Here is a 12621-nt window from a genome sequence, read left to right on the forward strand (position 1 = left end):
AAATGCAGTAAAAATGAGAACACAGCTTTATTATACAACGATAAGCATAAAATTGTTCCAGTTTCGGCTCCAGCCATGACTTGTAGTCGGATACTTAGATTCTAACACGCTTTGAGGTATAAAATGGAGGACTGTAAACAAAATCGTGGCAGTGGGCAGTGACCTTAAAGAAGGGCTGAAAGCAGTGGGCATGCATTTGGGTAATAAACGAGCTGAATATGCATGTCATAATTATATAATTACTCAACTTGTCATGAGTTCAGGTCACTCATTCCTCTATCCCTCACAGACACTATCAAAACAATTATGCAAGGTGTATTTGGGCGGCCTCCCTGCTGCGGTGAGCAAAGGAGACATCAGGGAGGCCCTCCATTGTTTTGGAGCCACCAGCGTGATTCATTATTAAGGGTGGTGGTTCAACCAATTAACTTGACTGTGCTATACTTTTCTGTTGTACAGTGTGTGGAAATACCAGGACGACAAGGAGTGACAAGGGGTTAGTACTATGCATCCACTCATATAAAATTGCAATGCATTGCTTGTTGTCTCCAGCTAGGATACGCCTTCGTCACATTTGGTTTGCAAACGTCAGCTGAAAAGGCAATAAAAGCCAAACAAATTGGGAAAAATGTAAGTTTTTACTGTTTTCATGAATGTTGTGTTGATGTGCTGGCACCATGCATGCACCTTGTCAACAGGTTGAAATCAAGAAAGCAGGGCTCGAAATTACAGTCGGTCAACGGACAATATCCGGTCATAATGCACACGTGACAGTTCAATTTAATGTTTAGTCTAACAAAAATAATGTCAGACAGTTCTAGTTCTATTTCTGTACCGCCTAGTTCTAGTGTAAGTGCTAGTTCAAGTTCTAGAAAGAGACCTCATACTACTAGCTCAGATGAGCCATCAAAGAAGAAACGAATACTACTAAAAAGAAGTGTGGATAACTGGATAACTGAATATGACAAAGAACTTGAGACTTCCACATGGCTCAAATACGATGTTGTCGATCGAGTCCATATAGACTGCTTGAAATGTTCTGTCTGCTTCAAATTCAATGATAAGTTGTTAAATACAAGAAACTATATATAACAGTGCATTTGTGGATGGCTCGAAAAATCTTAGAACATCAAGCTTCAAGGACCATGCTGCTAGTACAATGCATAAAAAAGCCATGATTTTATACAAGAAACAGCAAGGGGTTGACCTTGTCGAGTATTCCCCAATTGCAAATGCTCTCTCAACTTTGGATGAAGGCTCAAGGCAGGTAGTGACCAGAAAATTTGAGGTAGCATACATGATTGCTAAAGAAAAATTACCTTTTATTAAAATGAAGCCTTTTTGTATGCTTGAACAACACCATGGGGTTAACCTCGGTCATGGATACATTAATGATCATGCATGTGCTACATTTGTTGAGTACATTGCCCAGGATCTACAAAGGATTCTACTTAAAATTTTATCGAGCGTTAAATTTTTCAGCATTCAGTCAGATGGTACAACTGATGCTGGAACGATTGAAGACGAATTGTTTACCATTCAGTACTTTGACCCGAAATCCGATGATGGCTCGGTCCACGTAAGAAACAAGTTTTTAATTGTTTGACAGCTAAAACGGGGAGATGCTCAGACCCTGTTTGAATGTTTTAAAGCAGCTATGGAGTACATTGGTATTACTGACTGGAGGAATAAACTGATTGGTTTTGGCACAGATGGCGCAAGTGTCAATACGGGAGCTGGGGGGCTGCGAGGATTCATGGAAAATGAAGTATCATGGGTTGTATTTTTCTGGTGCCTAGCCCATCGGCTTGAGCTTGCATTGAAAGATGCTCTCAAAGCTACATATTTCGCTACTCTTGATGAGATGCTAATGCGACTGTATTATCCGTACGAGAAGTCCCCCAAAAAATGTGCTCAGTTGGAAGATGTTGTGCAGGAATTACGATTGTGTTTATCAAAAAACGACTTACCTCAGAGTGGAGGAAATAGGCCCATTAGGGCTTGTGGTACTCGTTTTGTGGCCCACAAAGTTGCAGCCCTGGGACGAGTGATTGATAAATATGGAGTGTACCTGTCCCATTTGGTAGCTATGTCTGAAGATAAGTCTTTCAAGTCTGCTGACAGAGAGAAGTTAAAGGGTTATGCTCGACAGTGGTCCGACTGTAAAGTTCTTATAGGGTGTGCATTTTTCCATGACTTGTTGAAACCATGCTCTAAGCTTTGCAAGATACTTCAGGAAGATGACATAATTATGTGTTGTACGAGCTGCTGAGGCACTGCTAAATGTTAAAAAGCACCTTGATACTATGAAAAGTGATGACTTTGAAGCTCTCCCAACTGTAAAGAAAGTGATGGACCGACTAAACCCTACTAATGGAGATGACAATCTAACTTACCAAGAAGCTCGGGTGAAAAAATACCAGCAGGCTCAAGATTTCTTTAAATCCCATTCGAAAGACTACATGGAGAAAGTTCAAACCTGTGTACGAAATCGAGTAAAAGTACAGCATGTAGAACTGATGAATAACTCACTCACTATCTTGGCAACATATGGATGGGGAAGAGATGAGGGTGCATCATTTGGACACAACGCATTGACATCTGTGTGTGCTCAGTTTCAAGTGCCGTTAGAAAGAGCCGGTATTGACATTGCAACTGTCCAGGACGAATGGGATGACATGGTTGACTATACGAAACGCTACCTTGATATAGTTTGACAAGACTACAAGATAGTGTGGTGGAAAATTTTTAACTCTGTTGACGCCAAGAAATGGACGAATGTCTTAGCCGTTGTCGAACTACTATTTTCGTTACCTGTAAGTAATGGTCGATTGGAGCGTGTGCTTTCACAGCTAAAGATAGTCAAGTCCAACAGACGAACCTCTCTTGGTGAAGATAACCTTGATCAACTTGTACGAATTACTGTAGAAGGCCCACCTTTAAGTCAATGGAATGCAACTGGAGCTATAGATTTATGGCTTAATGCTAAAACAAGAAGACTTAATCAGAAACCTAAACAGAAATCAGCTAGTAGCACTAGTGGCAATGATCTAGGGTCAGATTTTCCTGAATTTTGTTTCGAGGACTGGGAATCATCATGGTTATGTTAATTAATTTTGTCAATGTTTTTTTATGCATGGTACCATGTATTAGTTTTTGTTCTGTTCTTGTTCTGTTCTCATGATCTCATGTTATGTCTGAAAATATAAAATGTACAAAATTGTAATAATTGTGATGTCAGGCCAATTGATCTTCCTGTAAGGACAAAAATGAGTATGATCTGACAATTAGACTGGCATTGCTAAATAATTACTGCGAGCCCTGAGAAAGTAGCATAGAATCAATGTGTATACAATTATTAGTCTGTGTAGTCTGTATATTATTCTGTGTATGAATTAACCCTTTCCCCGTTTTAATTAAAACAACAAAATACAGAATTAATACACATTTATCTTTAAAAATCCATATCTCATGAACCATACTGGCCAGACCGCTTTTTTTTACATGTGTTAGATACGGCGGTGTCGAAGGGGAGGGTGAACTGCAGGATCTAGTGACACCATAATTATAAATTACAATTACAGTGTCTAGTAAGGGTTGAGCTAAAGATTAACTATCGTTTCAATAGTTGTATGTTGACAATTATTGTTGATTTTTTTGTATTGTACAGACATACGACCACCACAGCAACCACAGAACAACGACAACCAGCAAGAACATGGATTGATTAATTTTAAAGTACGAACTAAATCACTTGTATATTCATTTTTAGTAGTTTGTGTCAAAATTCCAAATTCTTATGCTGCCCTCAAAAGCAGTACTTTATGCTACCCTAAAAAGTAGTACCTTCAGGGCTTACCCCCTAGCTAGGCGGTACTGGCCAGACCGCTCTTTTTTTACATGTGTTGTTAGATATGGCGGTGTCGGAGGGGAGGGTGAAGCAGGCCCCTGTGCAGGATCTAGTGTGACAGTCAAAATTACAATTACAGTGAAAAACAGTTCACAAAAAATAATCGTTTCAATAGTTGTATGTTGACAATTATCGTTGATTTTTTTTATTGTACAGACATACGACCACCACCACAGCAACCCAACGACAATGATCAGCAACACAGAGAAGAACATTAATTAATTAAACTGGACCCAACACTCCAAATCACTTGTATACATTGTATTCTTGACAGTTATTTTATATGCATCAATGCACATGTGCAAGACCATGTATTTTACATTTTACAGTAAAAGTTAGGTGACTTGCTTGTGTGGTTGGTTGCCAGTTTGAACAACTGTGATGAATGGCAACTCCTACAACCCCCAGTGTGCTCCCTCTCCTCTGGCGGCCGTAACTCGTGCTCTTCCTCCTTTTAATTGTTTGATTGTAGAGATACAATGTAGGGGTGGTGCTGGTACGTGGTAATGGTGATGGCAAGAATGGTGGTGGTGGTGATGGCAAGAATGGTGGTGGTGGTGATGGTGGTGGAGCTTCTGAGACAGATGCTCTGACTAGCGGAACACAGGGAGTGATTGAGATTGTCACATCCCTTTTAATAGGTGACTATTATATGCATGCTATATTTACATTTATACAAGGTGAACATTATATCAGTGACACATGCATGTCTTCTATTAAACTTAGCTAGCTTGCATGCAAATGTTTCAGGTCATTTAAGTCCCTCACAGACAGCGTCAAACAAATGGTGTCAAGTATATTTAGGAAGCCTCTCTGCTGATGTCAGCAAAGGAGACATTAGGGAGGCCCTCCATTGTTTTGGAGCAACTAGCGTGAATCATTAATTATTAAGGGTGCAGTAGTTCGACCAATTAACTTGACAATGTGCTATACTTCTCTGTTGTACATACAGGGTGTGGAAATACCAGGACGGAGAGTGACGACAGGTTAGTACCATCCCGCATGATCTCGCATGACCACAGACCACATTGACATGGACAGTATACACTGAAAGATTATTATTTGTATGGCGCTATATGAGGTTCTTTGCTATTAATTGAGTGTACCTTCTCAATGTTAAACACTAAAATAGATACCGCGCAAGCATAGCCTACATGTGCAAGTACAGCTGCTTACATAACTGCATGTTAACTGGTTGCTTAATTTTCGAGCGTGCCCCCCCCCCCACCCCCCAGTAGGTTACTACCTATCACCTATTTCCATCTAACGATGTGATTATCGGTAAGGGGACTGAATGAGGGCCCCCCAAACTCACTTGCTTAATGTTAACTGTGGGGGGCCCTCTCTCAGGACTCCCCCAAAATCTAACCACAGTCATGTGACCCTTGACCTCTAGGTCAACAGAGTTCACGGGACATGTGTTTAATATGAGAAGAGAGTATTGAACGCATGAACGCATCAAAGTAACGTGACTTCTTGTCTGAAACGCGCGATCAATTCATTACGGTAATTTGAACAACATTATTTCTGCCTCGAGGCAAGTGGCGGCTCCAGGCGCTTAGTTGTTGATCTGTATCAGTTTCATTCAGTAGAAATATTACTGTCTTGTTCATAATATAATACAAACGATCGTTAGAAAAGCAGCGATCGTCACGCTAAAAAGCTTGAACTGACCGTGAGACAAACGGATATCCGGTCGCTGAGCTTGACGCGGCTGAAACAGGCTGTATACTATATTATATGCATATCGTATAGCGGGTGATGTGATGTAAAATATTCGTTATTTTCGTGGGGAAGCTTTATGGCCTACACAAAAATTTCCCCTACGGAAACGTAGGCATGGTTTACTGTAACGCATGCAATGCAGTGCATGCAAACAAAATTTATACTCCAGAAAATCACTGTTTCTCAGTTAAACGAATTTTTTACACCACGAAAATTACCCGCTATACGGTAGTCAGACTTTTGCTCAGAAGCAGAGACACACACACTTGTTCACATTTCTTAAGCTCAGATGGCACCAATGCAAAACTGTGAAAATACTTTCAATATAAGTACAACCAGAAGTCTCGAGGTCAGCTGCTCGTTTTATCTCCTCGAGAGAAGGCCACACACAGATTGAAGCTAGCTAGTACAAGAGCACTGACTTATACTTGTACCTCTGCTTCAGAGCAAAATGAGGCAAAAATGAAATTGCTTCTCCTCCAAACACTTCAAACTTTTTAAACTAGTCCGCCAATTCTTAATTTCATAAGCTAAATGAAAATTAACATTCTCCCTTAGGTATTACAATAGAGATATAATAATACAGTCCTACACTTTGCCCACTTTATGTGTTACCTCATTGAAATCAATTTAGCATTATTATAAATTAGGTATGGGCAAAGTGTAGTATCTGTTTTAATTTGGTTCACCTTATAATTATCGCGGAGCTCTGACAATGGAAGATACCAGACTTGAGTTTCATTCTGATTTCTGTCACAGATCTTGATCCTTTGATATCGTAGAAACGGGACTTGCACGCATGCAGCAGTAATTTAGTCTGCAGATGTGATGCATGTGTAGTCAGTGGGAATCAAAGTGATAAGAACACATGCATGTTCAATGCTGTTAACAAGGCCATTGTGCAACAGAAAATTTCCTAACAGCAAAACCACAATAGATAATGATTTCTTAAGCCTAAACTTGCACCAACTCTAAATAAAACAGCCCCTATAAAGGCCACCTCTGTATAATGGCCAAGCATTCTTCATGCAGATACATGTACATACTATAAGCTTTTCAACACTGCTATCACAGGTTTGGTTTGGCCCTAACGATATACTACATGGTACTCAGTCTTCTTTTGCAAGTGAAAGTCTAGTCCACTTTCCAATAAAGTTATATGTTCCCAAGGCGGGTGCATGGAAAAGCTGGACACGGACACGGACACGGACACCGGACATGGACACGGACATGAACTTTTTTACACATAGACTACTTTTGTGCACATGCGCGTTCAAGCCACATGGTGATAATAATTATAGTAGACAAGACATAATTTATAGTTATAATTATCTTCTTGAATCCGGGCTGAAAATGAGTAAATAGTCCCATAGTCATCGTTTCTGACTCTGACAACAACATTGGTGAAGTGAAAAACCGATCAGTATCAAGGACACCCTGCCCACCCTCTCTCTACAACTCTCCCTTTGGTAGCTCTGAGCATGAATTGTCTGCTCCATCTGCTTCATCACAACGGAATGTGTACTCTGTTGGAATAAGTGCTCTGTATGCCACTTTTGGTCACAATTCAGTTGGACTTTATTCTCCAATTTCTGTTAACAGTGTGCCGGCAAGGTCCTCTTTCTGGGCCACCCCCACTATACCATCCATCTCGATCTCCTCAGCACTCAGTGGGTCAACCATTTCGGATTCTTTTTTCGAACTCTAGGATCTCCAGGTGTCAAGGCTGCCGTGGAAAAATTGATCACACTCTTGATGATCTTGTTACTCAGCACAAAGAACATGTTCTCTTTCAGAACCCTCATACTGGGCGATGGGAGATGTCACATGACTTAAGAAACACCCTACTACCATGCTAAATTTTCTTCCGTTACTTTGATGCACCCATTTTCTACCCAGCTGAATTAATAATGGACAAAGAATTGCTTCAGCCTTGTCATTTGGATTTGCTTTGTACTGAGTTTGGTCTGACTTTGTAACTTCGAGTTTGTATGTCGTTTGTGTAACTGTCGTTTGTGTAACTGTTTTTGTACTGAACTTGAGTTTTTTGTGTGTAACTATTTTTATACTGACATAAGTTTTCTGTATTTTGCAGTATAGTTATTGTTGGCATTGGTGTCATCAATGATAATTACAATTATTATTGGCATTGGGCGACAAAGAAATAATAATAATTATGTAGATCGTTTTTGGACTATAGATCTCTGCGACCATGTCCGTGTCCATGTCCGGTGTCCGTGTCCGTGTCCTGCTTTTCCATGCACCCGTTCCCAAGGCTGTTTTAGAGCTATTGGAACATGTAACATGTAAGCGTGCTGGTTATGACTACTATACAATAGGTATAGACCTTGAAATATAAGTGAGTTGCACGGACTAAGCATGCACAGTTACTTAATTGTAGTTTATTATGCACTGGGTGTAGAAATAGATATTGTTGTGATGGCCTCAATTAAACCGCAGCATAGTGCGGATGTTACTCGAGATACCAACGTTTCCTATTCCTCTATAACTCTTCAATCTATGGTTCTAAAAGTATTTTCTAACAATCTAATAGTGGTTTTGCTGTGGCATGCACTCTGTTGCAAGTCACTGTATACATTTCCCACTCTGCACAAAACCCACAAGTGTGTGACTGAGGCAAAACAGTTGGTAAACCACAGACATAAGACACTTCTACATACACTCTATAGACCTACTTTGAGTGTAACCAGTAATATATTCCCCATACACTCAGCAATACTATGCTCACCTGATGGGATGTTGTGGGGGGGGGGGGGGGGTCTGCATGGGGTAACTGGATTAAGACTCTCATGCAGGGGGGGGGTCTTGTACACCCTTGCAGCTGGAAGGCCTGGGAGAGAAAAAAGATAGTCACTTATACTCAATAATTATTATGTTCCTCACTTGTCTAATTGTGTGTTTGCCTCCATCACCATAATTATAGTGCTCACAAGCAAGCCTGCAGTGACACTCTCGCTGCACTGTTCAGACCATCACTCGATCACTTAGCCTCGATTCCAGGCCCCTTGTTGAGGCCTTGTGAAGGAGGCTATCGACCACTGTGCTCAATCTCGCTGCATGGCATGTTCAGAAAACCACTCTGAAAAGCACTCGACGTGTGCTAGAAGGTCATAAGAAGTTTTAAAACCAAGTTGTCACTTAGAGTTGAAATGTGAAGACATCTGCAGAACAACAATAACATTGTTAGCATGCATGGTTGCTGAATACACTGTATATAGTCTTAATAATAAAATACTGAATAAAGTCCTCACTAGTGTAGTGCCTCCATAGTCAGTGACATCAATCTCGCTCGCTGGTTTGTGTTGTCACTAAGAGGTGAAACATCTGCAAAACAGCAAAACAGGCAATAATTGTTAGCTGGTTGCAGAATACAGACTGCAGAATTATTAATGCACAGAATAATATTATTGTGAAAATGACCTAACAGCAAAACTCATGCTTGCGCTTACTAGTTACATATACACAACTATAGGATTTTTATATTAAACACAGCAATCCACTTACCATCAGTTGCTTGGGTGGTTGGAAAGACACCATTTTCCTCTGGTGAGTTTCTTCATCCCCACAAGGAGGTTGTGCAATCAGATCTACGCATGTGCAGAAATAGTGAGCCCCACCCCCCTTCTTGTTTTTGCACACACATGGGCTGTTTCCCATGTTTATAATTATAGCTTAGGCAGCTAGCTGTTGGCCTTAAGGATCCCACTTCTGTACAAGCCAACTCCTGGAAGGAGGAGTATATAGGTACAATGTTTGCATTCCCAAGTTTATGTTCATTAATTTTATAGTTATTCTGGTTGTAATATTACATTGCTGCTGAATTATTTAAAACAAGAGAGAGTGCATGTGATACACAACTGTTACAAGACTAATAATAAGACTATGGACTTCAGAGAACTGATCTCTCGTTCCCTCGTGACATCCCAGCAGCTGGCTATCTTGTTAACTGCGACATCTCTTTAGTTCACCTGAGAGAGAGAGAAAGAGAGAGAGGGTTACCATGCAAACAATGTAGGAGGAGGGTGTAATGTGTATAGAAATAATCAATTTTCAGTTAATGAAAAATTCTGAAAAGTACATGCACCCATTTATAATAATATAATTATAGCCCACGCTATGGACAATTTGGGCCTGAAATAAATCACGGATCTATTATTGCATGAACGTTCCAAACACATTTAAGGCAGACAAGAGCAATATACTGTGTTTGGTCCTGCTTAGTCTAAATACAGTTACCATAAGACCTCAATTTAAAGTGACACTTTTAAATACCTCTGCCAGAGGTTGTTTTTTTTTATTATTCGGAGGTAGGTATACACCAAGTACCTAGTCTAACTACCTCAATTTCAAACTTATGCCTTTCCAGTGGGCATGGAATCAAGACTAGGCTGTGGCTACATTTACCTCCATTTAGAACGCGACATTAAAAATCTTACTTTTTGCTCCGTTGATCCTCTCCAGTCAAACACAGCATGCAGGTAAGCCATGAACCTCACAACCTAACCCTCCAGACTTGAGGGGGCGCTCACTGAGAACTGACACCAGTCGGCCACACATACGATACTTTCCGAAGAGAGCTAGAGGAGGTAAGGGTACCACTGAGGTATTAATTTATACTCGACTCTAATACCACCTTGAATCTGTAGGCCTCTTCTCTGTTCCTTTCATTGCTGTATTCAACTCCCTCCACGTAGCACTGTACTTGATGATACCCAAGTTTGTCAGCTCAGAGAGTATAATTTATGATGCCAAGATGCCCTAGCTATTGGTGTTTACAAGGCCTCATCTTCAGTGCGGCCTAGGATCGAGGCTAAAAGACCCCCTTCCTCCTACGTTATTGACTTGTTGCAGTTCACCCATGTGGGTTATAAACCGGTGTCATAAAATTTTAGGCCCCCCATGAGATTGGGCCCCCCCCGGGCCTAGAATTTTAACATTTTAGGCCCCCTCTTAAAATTTTAGGCCCCCCATTAACAGCGCAACAGCGGTAACATTATGTGACAGTGCATTCTCAAAATACACCAATACAGTCTTCTATGGTCTTCACAGTCTATGCAGTGCCAGTTACTGAATGCAGCTCTCCTCACACACACACATTTCATGCATGTACAGTAGTATACCACAGGGCACTGGTCTCACAGCCATCACACTGGACCATGTCATTCTATGAATCAGGCCTCATGCAGCACAAAGCACATATAGGTGCCAACTGTCCCGAATTGGTCTGGACTGTCCAAGATTACCCTTGTCTTGAAAGGAAACTGCTTGTGATTCCACCATAGATACAACAGTTTCTCTCTTGACTTCTATCTATGATTCCACATTACTTGAGATCTGAGCCAGTGATGCTATTGGAGCATCCCCACAACAATTTACATCTTCTATGTAGGCAAACATGGAGGAAGATATGAATTGTTGTCTTTGCACTGAAAATTGTGTGCTTTATACTTTATAATAATTATGAATTCACAAAATTTTGCCTCCTTTGGCGGCCAGCCGCTTGGGGATAACGCCGCCATGTTTTGTCCTGAAATTTGGCAGAGAAAGTAAGCACAAAGTTGCCAATATGGCGATAGCTATGCACAACATCGATTATCTTACAGGCAGATCCAAAATTGCAGAGCTGCATCAAAGCATTTAACTCTTATAGCTATAAGCATGAGTAACTCGAGGCTAGAGTATAACTTGAAAGGTAAATCTTCCTTCACTTTGAATTCCATGATAGAATAATAATGCAAACATTTTTGCTAGTTTGATACAGAGTCTTTGCATGCATGCAGTCTCTTTGATGCTTTGTCAACTAATAGAGCTAACCTTACCATATTATTATATCTCTTTGACTTCGTTCTATCGTGCAGAAAAGGATAGCAGAAGAGGGGGGCCTAATCTCACAGTGGGGGGCCTAGAATTTTAACAGATTGGACCCCCTGGGGGGCCTAAACTGTTAACATTCTAGGCCCGGGGGGCCCAAAATTTTAAAATTCTAGGCCCTGGGGGGGCCTAAACATGGGGGGCCCAAAATTTTATGACACCGGGGCTCCGGAGCTGTAGGTGGGTGGCCGGGAAACTGGTCACTCACTTTCCTGTCGTCTTTCATTGTGATAGTCAACAGGTCTCCTGTAGTCTTTAATTAGATCACAGCCCTCCTGTAGTCTTTAATTAGATCACAGCCCTCCTGTAGTCTTTCATTAGATCACAGCCCTCCTGTAGTCTTTAATTAGATCACAGCCCTCCTGTAGTCTTTCATTAGATCACAGCCTTCCTGTAGTCTTTCATTAGATCACAGCCCTCCTGTAGTCTTTCATTAGATCACAGCCCTCCTGTAGTCTTTTATTAGATCACAGCCCTCCTGTAGTCTTTCATTAGATCACAGCCCTCCTGTAGTCTTTCATTGTGATAGTCAACAGCAGCCCGGGCTACAGTGGTAGTTTTTTTTTGTTTTTTTTGCTAGGTAGCAGCCCTATACTACCTTTCATTAGGCAGCAGTCCTACTGTCTTTCATTAGGCCGTAGCAAACGGTTTTTTTCCCAACAATTCATTGCTTTGCTAATAATTATTATAGTTCGTTTTGTCATAATTATAATTATAAGAGAGCAACAATCATGTACATGTACGTAGATAATTATTATTTTTTGTGCCCGAGCATTTTATTGAGACCACCACCATCTTTAGTTCACCTGAGACAGAAGAGGTTTATAAACAATTATGGTGGGAGGATGGTGTAATGCATGTGCATGGGAAGGTAATGAAGGTGTTGTGTGAAAAACCTGAGTATATATTAGTATAATTATAATTATAAGAAAAGTGAGATTTATGGAGTATATACTAAGAGCCTTGTGGGGAGCAACTGGGGTTAGAAATTGGATAGTTGCAGGAATTATATATTATTATTATGACGACATACTGTGCTATAAAATTGGCCGCTGCATGTTTCCTATACGTAGGAATCTGCATGGTCTGTATAT

The 12621-nt window shown here is 40.7% G+C and overlaps 1 protein-coding gene, 2 long non-coding RNA genes and 1 pseudogene across 3 annotated transcripts in view; 2 read left to right on the forward strand and 2 right to left on the reverse strand.

The window, feature by feature from the left end:
- The window catches only part of LOC135332379 (uncharacterized), a 50694-nt gene that overhangs the window by 17460 nt on the left and 20613 nt on the right, over positions 1-12621 (forward strand). The window lies entirely within an intron of this gene.
- On the forward strand, positions 2072-3110 carry LOC135342532 (uncharacterized; annotated as a pseudogene).
- Positions 8144-9243, reverse strand: LOC135333942 (uncharacterized). The gene is made up of 4 exons (XR_010394140.1): positions 9161-9243; positions 8908-8980; positions 8540-8817; positions 8144-8486 (listed from the first exon to the last, which is right to left on the reverse strand). It is a non-coding gene; the product is annotated as an uncharacterized LOC135333942 (long non-coding RNA).
- LOC135330768 (uncharacterized) lies at positions 9464-10499 on the reverse strand. Its single transcript, XR_010392864.1, has 2 exons — positions 10093-10499; positions 9464-9624 (listed from the first exon to the last, which is right to left on the reverse strand). It is a non-coding gene; the product is annotated as an uncharacterized LOC135330768 (long non-coding RNA).

This window comes from Halichondria panicea, chromosome 1 (assembly GCF_963675165.1).
Source record: "Halichondria panicea chromosome 1, odHalPani1.1, whole genome shotgun sequence".
NCBI classification, from domain to species: domain Eukaryota; kingdom Metazoa; phylum Porifera; class Demospongiae; order Suberitida; family Halichondriidae; genus Halichondria; species Halichondria panicea.